Genomic DNA, 23,317 nt, shown 5'->3' on the forward strand with positions numbered 1-23,317 from the left:
CTAGCTGAGGGTGCTACCAGGAAAATGCAGGCTGCTTTGGGGCTGTGGGCTGCTCTGGAGAGTGGAAGAGTGGTTGGGCAATGACATTATTTAAGTGACCTGAATCCTGTTCCTAGTACTGTTACAGGTTCTCTGTTTAAACTCACTCTATCTCCCTTCCCCATCTTTAACTGAGCAGCATAATACTTCTTTTGTTTGTTTTTTAGAGCACAAACAACTCATGCAAGCTGGAAAGCCTTTACCAATAATTCCCAAACACAGAAATATGTGCCTGCAATGTGGTGCTTTTTTAGAACAGCATCTACTCAGATGGTGGAGAATCCATCACAGCCCGGGGTGAGTAATTCCAATGGCTCATTACTCTTTCAATTACAAACTGGCACCTTCCTTGTAGTTTGAATTTGTCTAATTTTGGCTTCCAGCCATTGGATGTTGATATGGCTTTTTCTGTTAGATTAAAGAGAGTTCTACTAGAAGAGATCTCCTCTTTAGTAAGTGCTCTTTATTGTTAATAAAGTACTTCTGCCTCTTCTTTTTGATAAGCTAAATTATTAAGCACCTTAAGCATCTCAGTGTGAGAAGCTCCTCTCCACCCCACAGCCCTCAAACTGTAATCGCAGTTCCCTCCTGAATTCCTACTCGGGTACCATTCAGTTGCCGGATAAGCCCATCATGCTGTTTGAGACATCTGTGTGGAACTGGCAGATCTGCCACATCTGCAGTGGCACTAGATGAAGGTATCTGAATTTAGGCACCAGAACTAAGCCCTCAAATTGCAGAAGAAGGGTGTGAGATCCATCTCCCCTAACTTGAACCACCTACAGGTTTAGTAGTAGACCAGATTTATCATCTAGTCTCCTGAGTACATCTTGTTTAGTCAAAGTGCTTATGTGGTTTTCTGGTATCTAAGTCAACACTCGCTAAGCTGAAGTTGCCCAGAAGGTGACTCTGGCATAACACGCCTGTTCTGCCCATTGCAGCAGCTGTGGAGCCCCTGGTATGGCTGTGAGGTTCTACTGGAGGGCAGCTTGGCAAGCTCACGTCTCCAAAGGAGACTATCTAGGCTACTGTCAATTTTACTTCTGCAGATTTGGGGGAGGATGCCATGCTCGTGGTGTAGACCCGTGTCCTGCTTTGCCAGTAAAATCTAGCAGGGTTATGTTGTTGATGCTGGTTATTGTGGCCTCATGGACAGACTTTTGTGTCATTTTCTGGTTTTTGGTCCTGGGTATCTTAGAAATTGCCCCAGTCTTTCTGTTGTGATGCAGATGTTGGCAGGGAACTTTCAAGGAGAGCCATCAGCCATGTTCTCCACCCTCATGTCTATCTCAGGGGAACCTGAAGAACACTGTCAGTTCTCTCATGGCTCTTCAGAATGTGTTGACTGGGGATGGCCTCTGTTTTAATGATGTTTTAGAGCTGTTTGACAGTATCCTGGCTTTTCTTAGTGTAATTTGGGTTTATATACAACAACTGATCATGTGCCACGAGTTTTATTATGGACAACAAATCTCATTCAATCAACAGCAGAGACCAAGCAGCCATTGTTTAACCTCACTACTTAGAACAACGTTGGATGACTCCAGGCATAGCAGATGGGACCTACCACCCTCATGCTGCTCAGTATGAGTAATCAGCAAGAGGATGAGCTGCAGATTTTCTCGTGAACTGTGCTGTGTAGGAGCTTGTTTCAGGCCCAGCTAGAGAGCTTTGCTGGTTTTTATGGGATGGTAGCATGGTCTTTAATGCAGTCTCCAGTGAGTTGGGCAAGGTGGGACTTGATATGAAGTCTTTGCCACCATGCAGCCATTAGAGTGCAGTAGCTGAGCAGAGTAACTTACTGTTTCACGAGACCATATTTTCTCTGTGCCAAAGGTGTTTTCAATTGATCCAACTGTAGAGAGGTAGTTAGTCCTCTGGGGCTTGTGAATCAAAGGCTCCAGGAGATCTCTCCCTTGTGCACTGCTGATAAACTAGTCTGTCTTCACCACCTTAGCCCAAGGCTCAGAAAGGTGTTTTGGAGATACTCTGCTTGCAAACTCTCATTTCATGAGCAGCCAAGCTCTGTGGAGCATATTTAGTGAACGCACAACTAAATGAGACATGAACAACCTGATCATGGCAGAGTAAAACACACAGATTCATTCCTCAGGTGAGAAGGAAGTGTGGCAGAGCCTGAAAGAACAACCATGAGGGTGTCTAATCCGTAGTGTGAAACCAATGCTCTCAATAACGGGCTGATGGAAACCAGATCTGTTCTGTGTATGCTTCCCATTTCTATTCCAAAGCAAGAAACTTGTTTGCAGTGAAACGCTCATACATGGCCATGTTTTGGCCTCTGTTCCTTCCCCCAAGGCATGTGCTGGTCCTTCTGAGACCTTTTAAAGAGGCTCTGGGCGTGACCTGGGAAAGGAATGTGCAGATCTTGTAAAAGATTTCCTATTGTCCACTACATGTGAGGGTAGGCCAGAATCATTCATTTTATAATAGAAATTATCTTTCTCACTTGTTCCTCCCTGCCCCACTTTTACAAAAGAAAAATGTTGGGAGCCAAACTAACTTGTCTGAGGGCAGAAGATGGCTGTAAAAATAACTACTGCTGATATCAACATCCAGGGCTCCACTATTAATATTTGATATTTTGGTCTCTTCAAGCTGCCAGTCAAGTAAAATAGAGAAGACAGGAATTGCCATATATAAATGTCCTCAGTGCTAAATCCTACTGTGAGCCATCAGAGTAAATAAGTTTGTTTCTCTCTTACCTTGTATTCATGTAAATCACCATGACCAGTGGAATTAAGCTTGTATAACGCCAGCGTGAGCGGGAAGCAGTGGTACTGCTGGCTTTGGGAGCGTAAGGAGAGCTGAACTTTGGCTACCAGTTTTCAGGGAGTTAGAGAAAGAAGCATATTCCCCAAGGCAAACAGCAGAGACCCATTTGGAATAAATCTGCTTGCTGGCTGCACTCCTCATTCTGGCAGTCAACTCATTTACAATTCAGGCCAAGTTTTGCACTATGGTCAGCTTTAACTAATAAAGATCTAGTGTGGTACCTTGCTAATCTCATTAGATGGAGAGGTATGTTTTGGTAGCAGTTTCTGGGGGAGGACAAAGAGAGAAATATGTTTAGCAATTCCAGCTCAAGCCATTTCTGTCAGATTTTTAAAAAGTATATATATATGTAGACATAGCATACATATATATATATATGTACGTTTCCTCTAACTGCTTCTACTTAAATCTCCCACCAAAAATAGTGGTACCAGAGGCCCCAATTACCAGTTCCCAGGAATAACTGCATTCCAGGCTTATAGGAACTTAGAAACTCCAGTAATGTCATTGCTTATGGCTGGGTACTAATCCACAGAGGTCTTGGGGTCCTTCTTGTGCCTTGCTTGGAGTTAGACACACTGAGCCCCCACCATCATCAAGTCCAGGAGAAGCTGTGATGTTAAAGCCTGCTGATTTCAATGCCTTGCCCAGTGCCTCATTGTCAGGTTTCTTTTCAGTGACGCCAATGGATATTTTCCCCCCTTCTGAACTAGGCTTTAAAAATACCAGGATTTGGGCCAGTATTAATAAATGGCAGTTCTCTCACTTGGAGTACGAGGCATTGCCCCACCCCGCTGAGCCAGGCTCCTCGCAGAAGGGGAGAAATGGGAAAACCTGGTTCTCTCTCCTTTTCTTTTCTGTTCCCACTGTGGCTTTGTGCTGGTTTGTGTTAGCTTTGAAGTGCTGTATGGATCGACTGGCTTTCGACACTGCTCCTTGGGATGTATCGGCAGGCTTTGCCCTACCCTCTTTCTGATGGTAGTATTTGTCAGGGGAGCCTCAGCCGCGGGTTCAAAACGGGTCCTGAACTGAACACGTCATTGCTGTCCTCCGCATTTAGGTGCTGTAACTAATGCAAAGAGGGAAACATATTGATGTCGTGGGATACGCTTGATTAATCAATTGGTCAAGGTGGTAGCGCGGAGGCTTTGTTGCCCCTTATAAGGTTGTTCCTTCCCCTTCCTTGTGTCACAACAAGGACGTTGTTGTGTTTTGCTGAATTCTTCCTTGCTTGGGGCCAGTCATTTATCAAAAGAGATTTCCATCTTGGACTAATAATTCATCTCTTATTGCAGCCCTCACTGCTCCGAGGGCCCATTTGTTTCCTCTTATCACAGTCTAATTATTTGGTGAAGGAAAATTTCTGACTATCTTGGGGCTAGTGGCCGAGAGTTCAGGAGAACCTGGCTCCCAGGTAGGGACGTGCTTGTGAGTGTGGGAGAGGGGTTTCCAGGGGGTCAGACCCCATCCATGGGACTGTTCCTGCAGAAGGGAGGATGGTGTGGGCGTCTGGGGGGGGTTTGACGTGAAACGCAAAGTCTCTTTCTTTGGCTTAACTTTCCCTTTGTGCATTTTTCACAAACGAATGCTCTCACGTGCGTCACACCCACTCATCTCCCACCACCCACTCGCTCACTTTCTCACACACAGACACACTCACATGTACTAATAAGAAATCCTGTAAATTAAGGCTTTTGGTCTTTTTTTTTTTTTCCCCTTCCCCTGGAAAACTGGGAACAAAAAGAGAGTAAGAATTTGTATTCATACATACTTGGCCAGTGCTGGGATTATAGAAGGGAGGATGGGTGGATGGATGAATAGATAGTAATCAGAGCAGCATAATTAATAATAATGACAGAAAGGCATCCTGCTCCTATTAATAGTGCATGCACAGCTTTAATCAGCTCTATCCACCATCCGATGGGAGTCTAACTAAATCAATTGCTAGTTTCTGTCAGAAAGGTTGTTCTGACCAGATTGACAGAGGGATCCCCTTGGATCTTTATTTCAAAAAAGGAGAAATTATTTATTTATTATTAATTTCTGCATCTTTATCTGACGCAGGATAATTTATTTGTTTTTTCAATGACCCCAGTGCAGCTCTGAGGCCGTGGAGGATGTGTCAGGGACTTTCCCAGTTCTCTCTCCCCTGGCTGAGCATCCTCTGCTTCTCGATCCACTGCCTCCTGAGCTCAGGGCAAAGCTCTGAGATGGCCCTGGACAGCTAAGCCAGGGAGAGCACTATTAATAAGGGCAGCGGGGCTGTCTGCTGTTGCTGTGCCACTGCTATCTCTTTGCTTTATAAAGCATTTTGGAATCACCTGGAGCATGAGAGGTGCTCTATAAAATCAAACTCTATCTCAGTCTGTTTTGCAGCCATTCCCCTACTCTGAAAGCAGCAATAAATTCAGCTGGGATAGTAACGGCCAGTTGTACCACTTCAGAAATTTTCTTTAAAGAGAAGTTCTAAAATGTCACTGGTTTATTAAGCATATCATATGTATGAATTGTCAGTTGATGTATTGCATGCAAAAGATACAGCGAATATAATAATAACCTTTCCCAACATTTCATTTTGAAGCCCCGTTTACCTGTACCGAGCTGCTTCCAATAAATATTTTACATGTTTCTCCTCCACAAGTGCGCTTACAACTTATGAAGCAAACACAAATGTTTTAATTCTGACAAAATGAGCATCTTTCATGCACCAGCCTCTATTCAGCGCATAGTTTTGTTGCTAAATGGCTTTCTGATTATCATGTCCCAGGATATTACTTCAACTGAAGTGATATGAAATGTCATTAAAAAGTAATGTTCCTCTGCTTTGACAATCATATTAGTAAACACTGGAGGCTCTGCAGGTTATATGTCAGGCGGGCCGACACTAATGGGTTTATTAACATATACAGTAGCACTTTGTCAAACCTCCTTGTTAATCTAAATTTGCAGGTGACAAAAAGAAAGGGAGAGGGGAGCAAGGAGGTGATATTTAAATACTGTTTAGGTTGGACCACAAGTTAAACAAGCCAGGAAACTCCAAGCAAGGTCAGCTACTCCCCAGGCTGCTTCCCTGGGCTCACCCAGCCCTCGCTCCCAGGTGGAGGTCTTCTCTGAGCTGATGGGGAAAAAAAAGGCACCCATCCTGGGGAAGAATGAGTGCAATGCACAGGAAAGGGCACGAGTAGATTTGGTTCAGGGTCGGGGTGAATAGGTGCATCCCCATCTGAGTCAGTGGGTTTATGGTACAGGAGCAGCCAGGGCTGGGGTCTGTGGGGCACTGTGGGAAAAGTCAGGACATCTGAGTAGCAAATAGGAGAGGGCAAATGGAGTCAGAGGGACAAACAGGTTATCACAGGGACATCAGGGTCCCAGGGACATCTACTATGAAGTGCATAAAGATATTTGTGCCACCTATAAACTAATCCTTGGGGAGGATCCAGGCAACATTGCTGTGTAGCCTGGGCATGGCACTGAGTAACGGGGCTGTGTGGCTTTTTAGAGGTGATGGAGGGCTGAGACGAGATTTCCACCAGAATTCAGGCAGAGGAAGGATGTACGTCTGAAGCTGAGGAGGAGATGTGCTCTCATGATGTCCCCAAACGATGGGACAGGAATAGGGGGGAACTTCAGTTGCTGCTTCTGGGTTAGCCAGTGCTGAGCCCAGCCCAGCTGGTACCTGGGCAGCAGCCCTGGCTGGCCTGCCAGGGGCAGAGGGGGCCACAAGCTGCCAGGGAGGCTCTGGGTACCTCTGCAGAAGCCTTGTGGTGGTGGTGATGCCAGCTGTTGGGTTTGGCTCCCAGGTGAGCGGCAATGAGGCACAGGCTGTGCTCTCGCTGCTCCCTGCAGCAGTGATGGAAAGTTGAATTTGGCCCACGGAGGGTTATTTACCCAACAGCTCCGAATGCTTCCCCTTGGGATGCTAGCTAAATACCTATTTCCAGTTTTGTTCAAATGGTACTATCTGCTCGTTAGGCCAGAAGCTCTTCCAGCATGTACCAGAGATGGCTGGAGGCACAGAGCAAGCAAACCAGGGCTGTGGGGAGCTGCCCTGAGGGGATCTTCAGGGAAAGCCTGTTTCCACGTGGGAAATGAATTGCATCCCCGCTGCTGCTGCCTCCTCCTCCTGGCTGGCAAGACTTTGGAAGGGGTAAGTAACAGCAGCGAAACTTTGTGTAGTGAAGCAGATTTCAGGGCTGCACAGATGTCTGGTTTGCTCTGGTGGTGGGGAGGTGGCACCACGCCATGTCCCAGGCCCTGGTGGGGTGCTCGAGGTGGTCCAGGCTTCCTGTGCGTGTAGGGAATAGCACTGCGTCCTTGGGCAACCCTACAATAACAAAGTGGTGTGTGCAGGGCTGGCTGCATCGCGCAGCCCTGCCCAGGCATTGAAGTGAAGTGGGAGCTGAACGGACCCTACCAGGTTTGGCAAACAAGAGGCATCTGATGTTTCAAGTTGTAGAAGACAAACCCACCTCTCTCTCCTCAAATATCCTGGCGTAGAGAACCACAAGCTGTTTAAAATCATCTCTTGAGCTAGTTGAGAAGAAGGGAAGTTGGATGCTGAAATCTGGGCGCATGGCCAGACTTCAGTCCCCGGGGACATGTAGAGCCTGGAGGGACCTGCTGGCACCTCTGGGAGCCCCAACACACCCTTAGTCTTGGCCATTGGGATCCGTCATGTATTTTTGCTCCACAGAGTGGGATGACCAGGTCTACGTGTGGCAAAGTTGTCAGGCATGTTTGTAAGGATGCTCTGAAGCAGCGATTCCCCTTCCGCCTCTGAAAAGTAACCGGACTTGATAAGGCTGCTCAAGGGCACCATTGACCGTGAGGTTCCCAGGGCTGTGCTCATCTTTTGGTTCTGCGTTAGGAGGAGGTAACAGCTGACTCGGGTGTTTCCTCGTGCCAGCTCTGTGCTCGCTACGGCGTAACCGAAGTCAATGACTTGCTGTCGTTTTTATTTTGGGAGCTGGGAAGTCTAAGTACAGTGGGACCTATTCTTGTCCGAATGACTAAGCCTCTGCCAGCCCGGAGCTCTTCATCTTGGCAAACAGATGGTGCGTGGAGGAAAAGTGATGCTATTCACTGCGCTGAAAGACCTTTTCTTTCTGGAGCGGCGCCTTAAAGGTACAATGGTTTGGTTTCTCAGGCTGAGCAGTACTGGGCATTCAGGCGCCTTTTGGGGAGTGACACAAAATAGGGCAGAGTTGCAACTGCAGCCTCGGACGGGTCCTGCCTGGAAGGGCCGGGAGGGGCCTGTCCTCCACTGGTGTAAGTTGGCCTCACGTGGATGCAGAGATCTCGGTGGTGGGGCAGAGCAGCGGGGCTTGGGGATCCTTTGGGGCACGCTAAGGAGCATCGTTTCGTAGTCCAAGAGGGAGCCTCCATTCCTGGAGCCATTTGAAGCCCCGTACGCCCCGGAGCTTGGCAAGATGCGCATTCCCGTGTGCAGATGTGCCGGCCGCAGTTGCTGTCTCTCACCAATTCTCATCGTTTTGGGAACTGGAAGCCTGAGGTTAAATGGCCAAGCTGAGACCACAGCTGCGCCCGTGGCACAAGTGCCCTTTGCAGACAGGCACAGGACTGCTAAAGCCCTCACAACCACACACGGCAGTTGCCACCCAGGCTGGCAAACCCACCTATTCCTTTCCCTGCCTGGCAGCAGCACTTCTGGATCTGCAACCACTGTCTTCACCCTTTGAGCCACTTGAGCAGCAGGCGAAGCAGAGGCTCTGGGTAAGCCGGTGCCTCTGCTGCTGGGAGTAGTGCAGAAGAAATTCAGGAGTGGAGTGGGAAATGTCACCCCGGAGAGCATCTCCTCCCCTGCTCCTTTCCCTCCAGCCCGCAACCTCCCCCTGCATTCCACTTTCCTCTGCACCCCCTCTTATGACTTCAGAAATAGACTGGTTGTGCTGCCACATGTACCTGCGACAGAGGAACGGGCGTTATAAGCCCTGGGAGTGGATCCTGCCAATCTGGTGGTTTCTGCTTCGTTGGCAGATAATTACAGCACTGCAAGAAAAAGTATTTGCTAAAAGCAGGAACTTAATGGAGTTTATAAAGGATGCTTTGTCCAGGCAGCGACCAGAGTTAATAAAACTCAGCTTGGGCTCTGTAAAGGTCTGTAGCGCTTAAAGTCTGAAGTTTTGCTGAGTGTTGCCAGGCTGGGAATTTGGGGCTGGCATTCATCATTATTGTCCAGTACTCCATGGAGAACTGTGGGGGGTGCAAAGGGTAATGAGGACTCGGGGTTGTGCAGGAACAGCTCCTGAGCATCCTGGTTCATGTGAAAGTTGGAGCCAAACAGGCACAACCATTCTTTATGTGCCAGCCGAGGAGTTTGGTTGCTGGCAAGCAGCAGGATTTCACAACGATCGGATCTGTGTTTGCGACAGCTCTGCAAACTCCCAGAGGTTTTCTGTTTTGGGGGCTTATTATTATTAAACACTTGCTGCACTTGTCTTCATTTGATCTCTTCTAGCTTAAAAGGTCAGCAAGACTCAATAACAAAGTGCTGCAGAGATGAAGAAGGGGTATGGATTTTTAATGCTGCGCTGTCATCCCTGCTGGTTGTGAGCCTATTTGTGGTGCCCAGCCAGGACATGAGCACAGGGTGCGGGTGCCGACCTGCACCCACCCAGCCCAAAATAGCCCAAAATAGCTGTGTGGCCCCAAAGGTGCTCACTTCGTGCACCGGGAACTGCTGCATGCGCTCGCAGCTGACAGTCGTATCTGACGCTTGTGAGCTTTGAATTTCTCAATGTAACATAAAGGCAGTGGGAACTGAAGAGCTGCTGAATTGGTGGTTTATTTGATGGAGGGAGTTCCTCTTTCCTTGTCTTTTTCTTCTTTCCTCTAGTAGCTGCAGCACAAAAAAAAAAGAGTTTAAGGAAAGGGAGGAAGGGCCTGGAGGCAACAGGTTAGAAAACAAATACCGGAAGAATGAGAAATGGAGTTGTTTGGAGAACAGAGTTATTTGCTTTGAGATCCAACTTCTTTTTTTCTCTGATTTTTTTCTTAAGAAAATGGAAAAAAAATAATTTTCTCAAAATATCCCCTTTTTTGTTTAAAAACTTTAGCTAAACTTCTGATGTTGCCTCTGCTCAGGATAGAGTTTGCAATTTAATAACCTTGTTATGTCACAAATCCTGAGACTTTGTGACTCCTGCACTAGTCCATCTGCCAAGCAGAGAGCATTTCTTGACCTTTTAAAGAAAGCCAGAGATAATGAACCATTTGGACTGTAGGATGCCCTAGCTGCTTGGAATAAAATCAGCGTGGCTGTGAATTTTGGAGAGGAACAAACGTGCAGCTCTGAGCCAGCAGTGCGGGCTGAGAGTTCGCAGTGATCGCCGGCTGCAGTAACAGCCATAAACTCCTTTAAAACAGTTAATAAATCAGAGGACACGGGCAGAGTGAGATCTAGGCTTCACAGGGGCTTTAGAAAGTGTCTTGAAAGGTCCAGAGGGGGAGGATTCGACTGGCTGCCATTGAATTTGAGCTTGTAACTAGCTATTTTTTCTCCTTCAAAAATCTTGTCAGCTCTTGAGAAATGCAAATGTTGAAGAGGCTGATGCTTGTTGGGGGGGGGGGGGCTGGATGTCAGAAGCTGCTTTCCCCGTTATTGACGGCGTTGGAATTGTGCAGTGTGTGCCACACTGCCGATGTTGGAGGTGCCATGGCAAAAGATGTTGCTTTCATAAGTATTTTCTGTGGCGAGTTTTAGTTCTCTGGAAATGGAAACCCGCAACATTGCAGCTTCACGGGTGTTGTCCCAGGTTAGGTGTCCTGTCTTAGGTCAGAAACGTTCCCAGGTGAGCACCTCTGACCCCTGTTAGTGAAAGGGCCGTTGTGCATCCCAGATGATGTGGCAGGGAGTGGAGACTGAGTACCCAAACCCTCCTTCCCAGGTGGGCATCTCCTGACCTAACCCTGCCACCCCTGGGTCCAGCTCCCACGGGCTCAGTGCCGAGCAGCAGCTGGGGCTCTGCCGGTGTCTGAGGGCTCCCACAGAGAATGAGAGGACTGTGGTTCTCTGGTCCTTTCTGGAGACCAGCAGATGTTTATGGGTGATCATTTCTACGTTTGTTCATGGGTGATCCTTTCTCATGGACCATCAGGTCTCTCCCACTGCCTGAGGGATTGCACCAGGGCTGTGAATTTCTTGCATCCTGCATGTGGTCACTCCTGCCAGTGCTTGCTGCTTAGCCCAAGTGGTTGTGCTCGTTTCAGCAGCTGGCTGAAAAAAGGGATAGTTACTCTGTCCCTTTTCCCTGCATTTTCCACGGTCTTCCCACCTTTGCAGCAAGCCCAGCACAGGAGCACCAAGCTCCTGCCTGTCTCTTCTCTTACTCTGCCTGCTGCAGCTGGGTGATATTCCCAGGTCCAAGGTGAGGATTTAGCACACATGTACATGAACAGGGACACACGGACACGCACACACGTGCAAATCTGGCGCAGGACAGGGCTGGCAGGCTGGCATGGACTTTGCTTCCACAACCTCCTTTCCATTGCATCCAACTCGCTCTGTTGTTCCAGCAGAAACCAAGTTGGGTGGAGCAGGAGAAGGGATGACCATCGTGGTCCAGCCCTTGGCTTGCTGGTGCCATGGAGAAATACATGATTAATTTGTTTAAAATGTCACTGAGGATACATGTGTTCTTCCTATGCTACAAAACCAGAGCCAGAGCCTTGGCCTGTAATTCTTTTAGGGAAAGATGACATAGTTGGTCTTAATTAAACCATTAGTTTAATGTTGATTAAACCATGGTTAAATTATTCATGTGTCTAGCTATTCATACAATACATAAGGAATTTATTGTAATGGGATGGGTTGCCGTGCCCAGTATTAAAAACTTGCTGTTGTGCTCACTAGCAACTAGCTGGCAAAAATAAACAAATAGGATGGTAGGGGAAGGACTTTCTACATTACCACTGTAGTATAAATGGAGCTGTCGTTTAAACTGAAATAGCATTAGTTTTATGGTGATTTTTAGCCACAGATCTCATGTCATAGCCTGCTTTCCTGCCAAGGAAACATGGGCAGGCTTGCTCTCCTCTAATGGGGGTTTCCAAAGCATTGCACAATGTGGCCACCGCCATGGTGGTGGCAAAGAGCCAGGTAGGACGGTTGCTTAGTGCCATAATAAGCAATCAATAACTACAGGAAACCTCCAAAGTCAACGCTCATAAGGGAAATTGTGGGACTGTTTTGGTGTCTGGCAGAGCAGATGAAACACCAGGCTGAAGGGGTTTCTCCGAGAGGTCTTCCACTCTCCATACAGCATTTGCTTTTTTCCTTCAAAGCTGGAAAGTTTGGCACATATATAATGCACCCCATGCTACTGGAGGCCTGTTTACACTGGTCGCTGAAGGGTCTTCTTGTTGCTGTCATCTTCAGGAATAAAACATGGACATTAGAAATGGATGTACCTCAGTCCACCCTGATGGCCAGGCTGGTTTCAGACCCAGGGCCAAGGGTGGTTGAGCCAGAGCAACTTGTGGAGGAGCATGTCAATAGAGTGCTGCCTTTGCATTCACCTGTGACTCCTTCCTTTGCCATGCAAAAGCTGAGGATGGGGAAGGAAGGAAAAAAATATCCCAGCCCTGCCCCGCTCTGTGGCTGCATGCAAAGCTGTTGCGGGGCCGGGGAGGTGGGTGGTGGGGCCCTGCAGAGAGCAGGGAGAAGCTGGCACGGAGGAGGAGCAGGCAGGTGGAGAGAGACCACTTTGAGGTGAAAGCTGGTCACAACTGGAGGGGCCTAGGCACGTTTTAGAGAAAAATAACATGACTTTTTTGCAGTGCGATGAGTTAAGAGAAAAGATGATATGGTGTGTTGGAGGAAACGATGAACCTTGATGGTCCTTCCTGTCTTGCATTGCTCTGGCCTCCAGAGGAAGCTTCAAAATTTTGACAAAGCCCCAGATTTGGAAATTTTTAAATGTTATCACAGCGCCCTGTGCACAACCCTCCTCGCTCAGTTGGGTTCCCACCGCCGTTAGGTTCCTGGGCTGCACTGGGGTGGTGCTGCCAGCGGGGGGGGCAGCAATGAGCCCTGAGGGGTTGGGCCATGCCCGGGGAGTGCCTCACCCCAGCGTGGCTCTGCCTTCATGGCTTCCCGGGGCCCCAGTTTCTGACACTCTAGTTCAGGGCACCGAGGCATGCTGGGCACTGTTATGTTGTCCTTATTATCAGTCTATAGACCGATAGATCCTACTGGCCAGGGGAGGATCAACGTCTTGAGATGTATGTGGGCCATGGCTTGATGTCACCCAGCCTGCCTGGAATCGTTGGGTAGCAGAAGGTGTTTCCTAAAATCTGTGCTACTAAAAGAGTTTGGAGGACATGGTGGGGCCCCAGGGCATGAACATCATCTTCCCATGCCCAGTGCTCACCTGGCGAGCTCAATGTACTCCTCAAGGTCATTTTTTAAGGCCAGCCTTTCCTGGGGGGGCAGAATCAGGACTCAGGTCCATGGCTTGCTCCAGCTGAGGGTCCATACAGCTCCCTTGAGACTCGGGAGAGTCTCATCCCCAGGAGGAGGATTGAACTGTCTGGGGAGCCTGTGCCTCTTACAGCTCCCATCTGCCAGCTCCAAAGCCTCAGGTTAAACCAGACTCCCCCGGGTCTTGCCTTCCCACACCCTGATCCCAGACAAGAGGCTGAACACCAGCTGGGGTCTCTCCCATCACCTTTATTTCAAATACCATTTTTCCCCCTCTGTCAGGGCTGAGTTTTCCTGCTTGCATCCCCCTGGGATACAACTCCTGACCCCAGATCTCATACCCAAGCGCAGACAGCAAGAGCTGTAATCCCCCAGGACTTATACCAGGGTTTATAAAGCCCCATCTCTTCCTTCGGCCATTGCTGGCAGGTGGGAGGACGTTAACTCAGCTCCCGTGTGGACGCCTGTAATAGGAGCGGTGCCTGGGGAGGCATTTGGTCCTCGTTAGCAGACGCTTGGTAGCTGTTTTGTCATTTTTCTTGTTTGTCATAAAAAATAAATACAGTTTAATAGATGATCTCGCGGAGCAGGTTTTGGCAACAAAATAGACCGTGTCCCATTATAAACTTGATGTGTATAATTTAAAGCAAGATGGAGTATAAAACCATTTCCAGCTCAGATGAGGGAGAAGGAGATACAGGTTTAGGTCTTGATTGTGCTGAAATGAAAAACAGCAAATTCTCAGATAGTGTATTAAATCAGGCATTCTGTTTTATGGAGTCCAAACTATAAACAGCCCTTTTCAGAATAATTAATGACATCATTATTTATTTTTTGGTGTGAAAAGTTTGGGGAGGGGATTTCTTTAATTTCTTTGTTTATTTTTAGAGATATCGTATGCAAAAGAGCATCCCTAAACACCATAGAAGATTATTTGGAGACCAGGGAGGACTTTAAGGGGATGTTCCTTTCCAAATCCCATCCATTAGCAGAGATTTAAGGAATGCCCTGAGGAGCCCTCGGGAATGCCATGTCTGATGGGGAAAGCTGAGCTCTGGAGCCAAGGGCAGGGATGCGGAGCAGCGGTGGGAAGGTGAGTGGCAGAGGCAGCTTTCCCAGCCTGTGTTACGGGCAGGTTAGCAGGGGCTGGGGGCTCAGTGGGGTGTCTGTTAGCAGAGAATTCTCCTTGTCTGACCCGCTGGCCAGCAGCATGCTCACCTTCCATCCGATGTGGACAAACCTGCCCTTTGCTCTTGCTTAAACTGGGCAGTTAATTCTTACTGGGATTAGAAACAGGTCTCTGTTATCAGCACTGTCTCCATCATCCCGCAGAGCTACGAGCAGAGGACCCAATCCCCCACCGCCAAAAATCAGCACAGCTTTACTGGAGCTGGAAGAGGGATGCGGATTTCTGCCAAGGAAAGAGATCCAAAGCGCGTTTCCTCCATCCTCCTGTTGCGTAAAGCAACACGGCTCCTCTGCTTTCGGAGCAGCGGGGCTGGCTTGCCTCAGTCTGCTCTGGCTGTTCAATTCTGATTTCAGCAGAGCCAGTGTAAATCCAAAACAGTTCTAGGGAAGTCAGTCAAGTTCCTGGAGACTCAAGGCTAGAGGAGATAGGAAACTATTCACAGCTTGTATGTAGCTGTTGACATTAGATATAAAAATCTGGCTGAATGCAGGAACAATGTGCTATAGGCAGGGTGCTAATCTCTGTTGTTATTAAATTTCCTGGCATTTCCCATTATCAGAGCTTCTTTACAGTTGTTTATAGGACTGCAAAATTTTAATCTTTTAGGTTGAAATGCATCACCTGTGTGCCATCCATGACAGAGGTAGTGCCACCGGGTGAAATTTTGCTTTTTCTTGATTTTGTTACAATCTAGGAAGCTGCACAAACCCCAGCTGTGTTAAAAATAGCAATCGATAAAGCTGCAAAGTCTTGCACCCCGGAGGAGTTCAGGCCAGCATTCCTCCTGCCTGAGCAACCCTCACTTGTACCATGCTGCCCACGTGAGTGTGAGTTTTAATAAGTGATCTCACGCCGCTTTCCCTGCGGGACCCCACCGTCCCCCTCAGTCTGCAGGAGCTGCGCCGAGGTACGCTGGGGTGAAGGCAGTGGCAGAGGCAGGACCCCATCCCCTAGGCCCAGCAGCATCCAGTCTTAACCATGCTATGTGAAATTATCTACTCACCCCTAGCAATAAATAACACACCAAGTCCTATAGGAAACCTACCCTGCTTCTGTAGCAAGAGGCTATACACTAACGTGCATGTACAAGAAGATAAACCAACCTTTTTTTGAGCTGGAAAGTGGCATGTTTTACTGGAAAACCAAACCAGTTTGCTTTGGCTGTGCTGCCGCCCGTCCTTATGGCAGCTGTACTCCTGCTGCCGTTCCTGGTTGGGATACTTAATGCTGGAGGTGTTGTGGCAATATGTTGGAGCTGAAGCGTGTCGGCTTCAGGCCAAAATAATTCACTTAGGGTTGTTTGGCTTTTTTTTCCGATGAAAAATCAAAATTTCCTCTGCAAGATGAGACATGATTTCAGTGGGGTGGGGGAGGATTGAGTGGTGGTGGTGGTGCGGGAAGAGGAAATAACTTTCTTTAAAAAAAAAAAAAAATCCTAAAAATGTCTTTTCCTTTGCAAAATAAATTTTATGACACATTTTTCTACCAGCTCTAATTTTGAACAGTATTAGCCATTTGGTGCCAGCCTGACGAGTGCTGGAGCAGCTCACGTTCCCTGTAGGAAAGATGTATAAATTCTAGCACCAAATCTGAGGCTGGCAATGGGTCTTTCTCACTGGGAGCCTGTGGACCAAGGTACCCCCTGTGAGGAGGCAGGAGAGAAGACCATCTCAGTGGGATCAGTGCACAAAGCCATGGTCTTCTCACAGGTATATTCAAAATACAAATCCTGCAATGAACCATTCAAGCATAGAAATGTATTTTGGCTATCAGATGGCTGATACAATAGTTGTGTGAATAGACAGCTGGGTTAGTGATGGGATGAGATAATCTGATTTGGAGAGAAATTGTTCCTAAAGGGTCTGGTTTGGGCTTCCACATGATGTGTTGCATCTGCTCAAGACTGGCCACCTCCTGTCACCAGAGAAGCACGTGGAGTTGCAGGACAGTGACATATGGGGCAAGGTGACCTTGCATTTCTGATGCAAGGCTTGAATTCAGTTCCTGACTCTACGCTACAGTTTCACTTGCCCACGTGTTGGCCTCCTTGTGCCACCTGCAAGGCATGGAGCCACCGGGGTGTCCAGGGGTGGGACCTCCTTGGACACGGTTGTGTTTTGTTAATAAGCCAAAAGAGAGCTGCAGGCTCCAGATGCTGTTGCAGCTGACGGATGGGGTGAGGGTGCATGTGCATGCTCTGAGCCTCTGTGAGCTCTGGCTGTTTGTCATCCCCAAACCCAAAGAGGAAAAAACACAATTTTCAGGACATAAAGAGCGGAAAAGATTTCACTGCTTGCTGGTTTGCTTGAAGCAAACGGATCAATAACACTTGATACATAACTAAATAAAACCAAGCCAGACCCCAGCTCGATGGATCTCCAGGGACATATTTTGTGGCTGAAAAGGTGGCTTTTCTCCTTGGAAATGGCACTAACTGTTTTCCTTCTTTTGTGAGTATTAAGGAAAGAAATGGGAACTTTTCTTTTCTGTTCTTCTTTCTGGTTTGATCTGGCCTTTGTTGAATGACACCCTGAACGCTGGTTATCAGCACTTGAACCCCTGCCCATTTGCAAGGCTGGTGCAGTTTTGCCATAGCTGCTTGTCCGTGAGCAGATTTGATCCTGAGGAGTGATGGTGGATAGAGGATATGCCATTTGCTTCAGAGAAGCTGGTGATTCACTGCATTCCCAAGTGAAGTCTGTGGGGAGGAAGGAGGTATTGAGCAGGTGTCTCCTGTAGAAAGCATCTGGTGAAACCGAAATTTTTTGGTAGAGCCTTACTATTTCTTAAAACATTTCATGGAGTTTTGGGCCACTGACTGGCCTTTCTCCACCACTGTGGGACTACTTTTCTTGATCAAAAAACCTAATTTTCATTTGGGCTGCTCCTTCTCAAAGTGCTGCCCAGAGCATGGCTTTCTCCTCCAACTGTGCAATGACTTCCTGATGGAAAATGATGTCCTCCAGCTCTGACAGCGAGAAGGACCTACACATTTCTTGTACAGCTGCTCCCATGGAGCGGTAAGAGGAGGATGGTTTACTACCAGGTGAGATCTCTCTAACATTGACAAACGTGGCTGTCTTTTGGTGGATCTAGAGACCTTCCTGGCCAGTGCTGTGCTAAGAGAGGTCAGCAGGGAACTGAGCACTCCACAGTGATGGAGACCTTGTGTTTGTTTTCCCTCTCGCTGGCGAGCTGTGTGTCTCCTGAGGAGCAGCACAGGACCAAACACCTGGTGGGTACTGAATGGTTTTGCTGAAGTAATAACAGTCTTTGGCGTAGGAGCTCTGAGGAGCTCCTCTGTTATGTGCTTTGCCCTCAGAATGAGTAAATAAAAGCCTCCTCATTTATTTATGATGCAAATAGCAAATGTGCATTCAGCTCTAGGATTTGTTGATTATTTATTTAGTCTCTTGTCTCAGAGGCACTGGCTGTTTGCGTGTGGGAGGCATCTGTCTGGGTTTATTATCTACAGATAGACATTTTGCTTCTTAGGCTGTGGCTGCTAATGTTTTTGAAAGCCTGCTGTGGAAACGGAAATCCTTCCAAGGAGACACAGATCCCCTGGTCCTTCCTCTTCAGAGTCAGTAGCAGCAGCTCACGGTCCCACCAGTCCCTCTAAAAATCCCAGCTGCACCGTATCGTGCTCCTATGGGACAGTTGAACACTCTGCTCCTCTGGGCATGAAGGTTTCTCCTGTGATAGCACCAAAGAGTGATGGCTAAAATCCAGTTGCTGTAGATCCTTAGCCTCAAAAAGCTAAAGGGAAGATGGGTAGGAGATGGATACAGGCAGGCATGAAAACAGTGAGACAGTATTTGGCCCAATATACTGGTGATGGTTGCTTGGGACCCCCTTCCTCTCCCCCCATGATGGGAGACAGAATGTTACTGTGTGCCAGAAGTGTTGGCTTTGTCTTGTTCCACGACCAGACACAAAAAGAAGCTTCGCTGGGTTCCCAGAGACCTGGGGAGTGAATCGGTGCTGCCTTGTGACTGTTATCCCAAGGTGCCTTTAAATACTCCTGGTTCTTCTCAGGTTGGTGGCTGATAAAGTTTTGGCACTTGGCTTTAGGAAGCTGACGACACTCATTTGATCCATCCTTCTCAGGTCACCCCCTTGGCTTTTACAGTTGATGGAGCACAAGCGTTCCTGCAGAGAGCACCCCGAGAGTGACCCGTGGCATGGACCAGACCTCAACTCCAAAGCTTTGGTGAGTACAATCCCGGACAGCATTTTCAGTGAGTGTGAAGTCAAGGAGGGAAGGGCTTGTCCCAGCAGATGGCTGAGGCCAGAAGGGTTAGATTATGATGAAGGAATTCTGTCCATCCCCGCTGGTCACAGCTGTGGCACCATCACAAGGAGGAAAGGCACCGGTGGCTGGCCCTGGCCTGCTGCCACTCTCTCATTATCCACAGAGTTATCCTTGCTGAAATGTCTGTCTTTAAGTGTCCTGTGCAGGAATGCCTTCTTTGTAAAATGATGCCACAGTCGGAGTTTTAGAGGCGGGAGTTGATTTTTTGAGATTTCTTTTCAAAAAGCTGTATTTACCCTTTTATTTGACTACCTGTCTTGCAGTCTTAGGGCCTGTGGGTAGGAATTATTTTCCTGGTACCCCCATGGTGTGTTTTTTCAGGGTAAAATCATTTACATCCATTAAGTCTCAGAACTGTGAGGTAGAAGTAGAAGAATTAATTCATACTCCATAGCACAGCTGGCCAACCTGAAACAGAGGATGATTAAATCCAGACTTGAACAATTAAACTTGGGCACCTAAATGAGTGACCAAAGGCTCTGGTCCAAGCTCAAATCATTGTAGGTCTTGGATCTCTTCTCTCACAGACGGAGAAAACGTTGCTGTTAAGCCAGATGGATTTTTCTTGGCCCCTTCGCTCATGGCGGGATTTCCAGGGCTTGCCAGGACTTCAGCCATTCTCATGGGTCTTCTCTGAATCCTCCTCCAGCTTTTCAGCCTACATCTCAAGGTGTGGAGCTGCCTAGAACCTTACAGACAGGATCCAACCTAAATTCCGGATACCTAGTGCAGGAAGACACCCCAGTGTTTAGTGGTGAAAACCACTGCTAGCTAGTGATGCTAAGTCTTTTAGAGCTGGCAAAGTTGAGAAAAGGGGTGATGTGTAGGAGCCCTTGGGCTTGGAGAAAGCATCTAGGGTTTGAAGTGTTATGGCACTCCTGGAAGGACAAAAGGGGCTAGATGCAGATAAACATCAGAGTGGTAAATGTGCCTGCTCTGTGTGTGTGCCCCCAGATGTGTACACATCTGGAGTGATTCTGGGAGGTACTCAAATACCAAAGAAACCTACAGAGATGCACCAGTGGGGCCTTGGTGACTGTTAGTGTCTCATGTGAAACACAATATCAGCTGAACGAGAGGAGAGGCTGGGGATGGGCCTGGGCTCTGCAGTGGGGTGGGATGCAGCCTGCGGCTGTTTTCCACAGGCGGCTGTGATGCACAGCCAGAAAACCCCCACCCCGGTACAGCACTGGCCACTGGGCCTGCTGTGGGTTCTCCAGCTGCTTTGGTCTCTGGGCTTGGACCCAAGTCAAGAGTGAATCTCATGGAGGGGCTGGGATGAGGAGGGGGCGACAAACTATTTAGAGGGCCATGAACAGCAGCTTTCATCAGCTGTCATTTCCCATTGCAATGGACTCAACGTGGAAGTGCAGCGTAGGGCCCTGGCAGGAGAGGTTTCCCTGCCTTCCGAGTCCCAGCCAGCTCCATCCACAGCCTCCTCTGGCTCTTTGGAGACTGAACCTTTCAGCTTGAACCTGCTACAGTGACTGCTAAAGGGCTGCCTGGACCCAGCAGCTGCACGGCACTAGCTCAGCTCTCTCTTGATGGCATGGAGAGGGAGTCAGAAGTGACCAGGACCTTGCTGTGCTTGATGTGAGTTGATGTGGATGATGCACAAATACAAAGCCTTGCAGACTTGAAGGAGTTCTGTGGCACTTAACCTGAGGGCAAGGATGCCAAGGGCATGAATCTTCAAACAAGACCTTATGTATAGAGAGCCTTCTGCCAAAAGGTAGCAGAGAATTTGATGTAAAAACAGAAATATGCTTCAGTTGCCTTGGAATACAATATCCTCCTGAGCTGGCTTGCATATCACTTCACAGAGATCTGCTGTCCACCAAACTACCAATACCTCCCAAACTTGGCTGCATTTCAGTGCTTGTGGGATGTAGTATAAAAGGAAAGGAGGATGATTGAGTGTCTCTGTTTCCAATTGACCATGGTGCACAGTGCCTAAATCTAAGTCTGAGGATGGAGTTACACCCTGTGTGTACAGATGGCTGCAGGAGTTCTTGGTGTCATTTCTGGTTGGAGATGGGTGTGGTGGTGCTGGAGAGGAAAGAGAGCTTGGAAAAGGAGTTTCCAACGGGAAGTAGCCAAAGGAAACTGATATTTTTAATGCTGATAAATTGGAACTGGGATTACAGAGGCAGAGAGTAATTCTTATGTTCTGAAGCTCATTCATTTGCTTAATTCTGGGTTCGGGTGGTTGGTATGGGAAAGGATGGTGGCCAAGGGTTGAGCATGGAAATCCCCAAAACCCAGATCTGACAAGTACTCACTTCTCCTTACTGAGCAGTGTGTGCGGGCAGCTCTGAGCAAGCAATGCACTGAGCGCCATGGCTGGTGCTTGCCAGTGCCCAGAGACGCTGTGGGTGTGCGTGGGGGCAGAGGGAGGGAGGAAGGAGGCAGTGGAAAAGCTGCATTGCTCCAAGGCCGAGCTGGGGCTGGAGCAGAGAAGGGATGTGAAGGACAAATAACACTTCTGCAAGAGTGAGCCTTATAGGAACAGCTGCTGCACTCCAGTGACTTGGTGTCTCCCCACCTGCAGCTCCCTTGAACCTTCCCTTTCATCCCTTCAATCTTTATTTCATTTGATTAATAAAAACCTTCTTTCCTTCTCTCAGCAGAGATACTGGAGCTCAGCCCACGGGTTGGAAGCGGAGGGAGGGAATAACTGCAGCTTGGCTTCTCCTCTCCGACCACCAGCCAGCTCCCTATCTCGGGATGGATCCAGCAGGAGCACGGGAGCTCACATCCAAGAATCCCCGGTGCTCTGCCAGGGCCACACAGGTAGCAAAGAGCCTGATAGAAAGTTGAGTGCAACATCTGGGAGTCCTTTTTTTCTGTTGCTTCCTCTGTATTTCAGAGCAGTAACTCTGATGTGCACGGAGGGCTTGCCAAAGCTCAAAACGCTTCAGTCTCACACGCGAACACCCCTGTGTGTGAACAAACGCGCGCCTGTGTCTGTCTAAGAAATCTGGATCAGAGAACAACTACTATATTCTGGAGTAGTATGTTGCCTGTGAGAACCTGAGGTCCTTTGTAGGAGAGCAAGTAGAGTCTGTTCTGTTCAGCTCTTTGTTCAGCCTTGGTGCTGCTGCCCCAGGGCATGACTGATTCTTGTCCTTCTCCTGCTTCTGCATCCTCTCCCAAGAGTCTAAAACTGCAGCTGGTAGATAAAGGAAGATGTGCCAACACACTCCTGTGAGAACGGGATGGATCCAGGCAAGGGGGAATTGGCCTCCCTTGCTGTTCATCAGTGGTGCCCCACAGACTGCCAATTAATTTGCTTTACCATCTGCATCCCGGATGGCCTCGGCAGCAGACAGCTTTGCAAGGGGTGGGAATATGCAGTCCTGCTCTTCATGAGCAGCACAGCTCTGGTCTGGAAACAGGCAGCATCGGCAAAGGGCTGCGCAGTCTAACAGCTTGCTTGCAGTGGTTTTTCCTGGTGTGAGTACAAGCTAGCGAGGGCCTTGTAGAGATGGAGACAAGCAGAAACCTTCCTGATAGCCAGTGCTCAGGCAGGGAAGCAGGATGCTGCTGGGAAGCAAATGGGAAAACAGAGCCCCTGGGAGAGGAAGGAAAAGGCCAAGGCAGGCTCCAGATCCAGAGCACATTTAGGGCAACAGAGTTGGGCATCATGGTCAAGGATAGACAGGTTGGCTTCCTGAGCCCATAGAGCCCATCCCCGTAACTGGGCATTTTGGACCATATTTACTTATGCCCTACATAGCAGCAAAAAATTATTTAGTTCCCACTTGTTCTGTGTTGAAAATCAAATACCTTCCTAGGAGCCACAAGCTTGGAGAAGGGGTTTAACTCTTATTTTCTTGTCCAAAGTCTGGTCTGGTCATAAAAGTGTTTATTGAAGCTTCATTAGTCTGGCAGGGATGAGGCTGCCTGGCACAGGGCTCCCTTGCTGCCTGCTGGGCAGTTTGCAGGACTGCAAGTACCCAATTTTGTTGTCTTTCGGGACATTCAGGAAGAAAAATGCAGAATCCCTTCTTTGTGCATTCAGAGGGCAAGGACTTGATGCCAAGGACAGACTCATACAAAACTTGGCTTCAATTTTGGTCACGGTCTATGAATTCTGCTCTCATGAAACCATCGGTACTAGTGAGCCTCTGCCACCAGGCAAACACAGCCGTGGATTTCACGAGTGGATTTGGGGCTAACAGTTGCAAACCTCTATCCAGATGCTGCATGGTTTGGTGTTTGCATTTCTTACTGGTGCTCTTCCTCTTCTTGGTCTTACTTTGCATTATTTATCCCAGTCTTTGGTGGCTGTACTTAGGAATGGTTACAGAGGTGACTTCCACATTTTTAAAAGTCCAGATCTGCAAATATTTTCATGAATGCAATCCCAAAGTAGAGTTTGGTGGTTGCAAAGTGTTAACAATAAACACTGGTTCAAGAAACCATCAGATCTGATGCGTTTTAGGAGGGGCAGTGAAGCATCCAAAATGCATCCAGTAAAGTTTGTTAGTAACTATTTTCTCATTCTTTCTTCCTGAGAGATGTCTTATCCAGCCTG

General features: G+C 48.2%; 1 long non-coding RNA gene across 1 annotated transcript in view; it reads left to right on the forward strand.

Annotated features, from left to right (window-relative positions):
• Positions 1-258: 258 nt before the first annotated feature.
• LOC141952201 (uncharacterized) overlaps positions 259-23,317 on the forward strand; it is a 31,560-nt gene continuing 8,501 nt past the window's right edge. Inside the window, exons 1-3 of the long non-coding RNA XR_012631579.1 lie at positions 259-336; positions 18,573-18,675; positions 21,405-21,570. This is a non-coding gene — a long non-coding RNA (uncharacterized LOC141952201). The remainder of the gene's footprint in view (positions 337-18,572; positions 18,676-21,404; positions 21,571-23,317) is intronic.

This window comes from Strix uralensis, chromosome 19 (assembly GCF_047716275.1).
Source record: "Strix uralensis isolate ZFMK-TIS-50842 chromosome 19, bStrUra1, whole genome shotgun sequence".
Lineage (NCBI taxonomy): Eukaryota > Metazoa > Chordata > Aves > Strigiformes > Strigidae > Strix > Strix uralensis.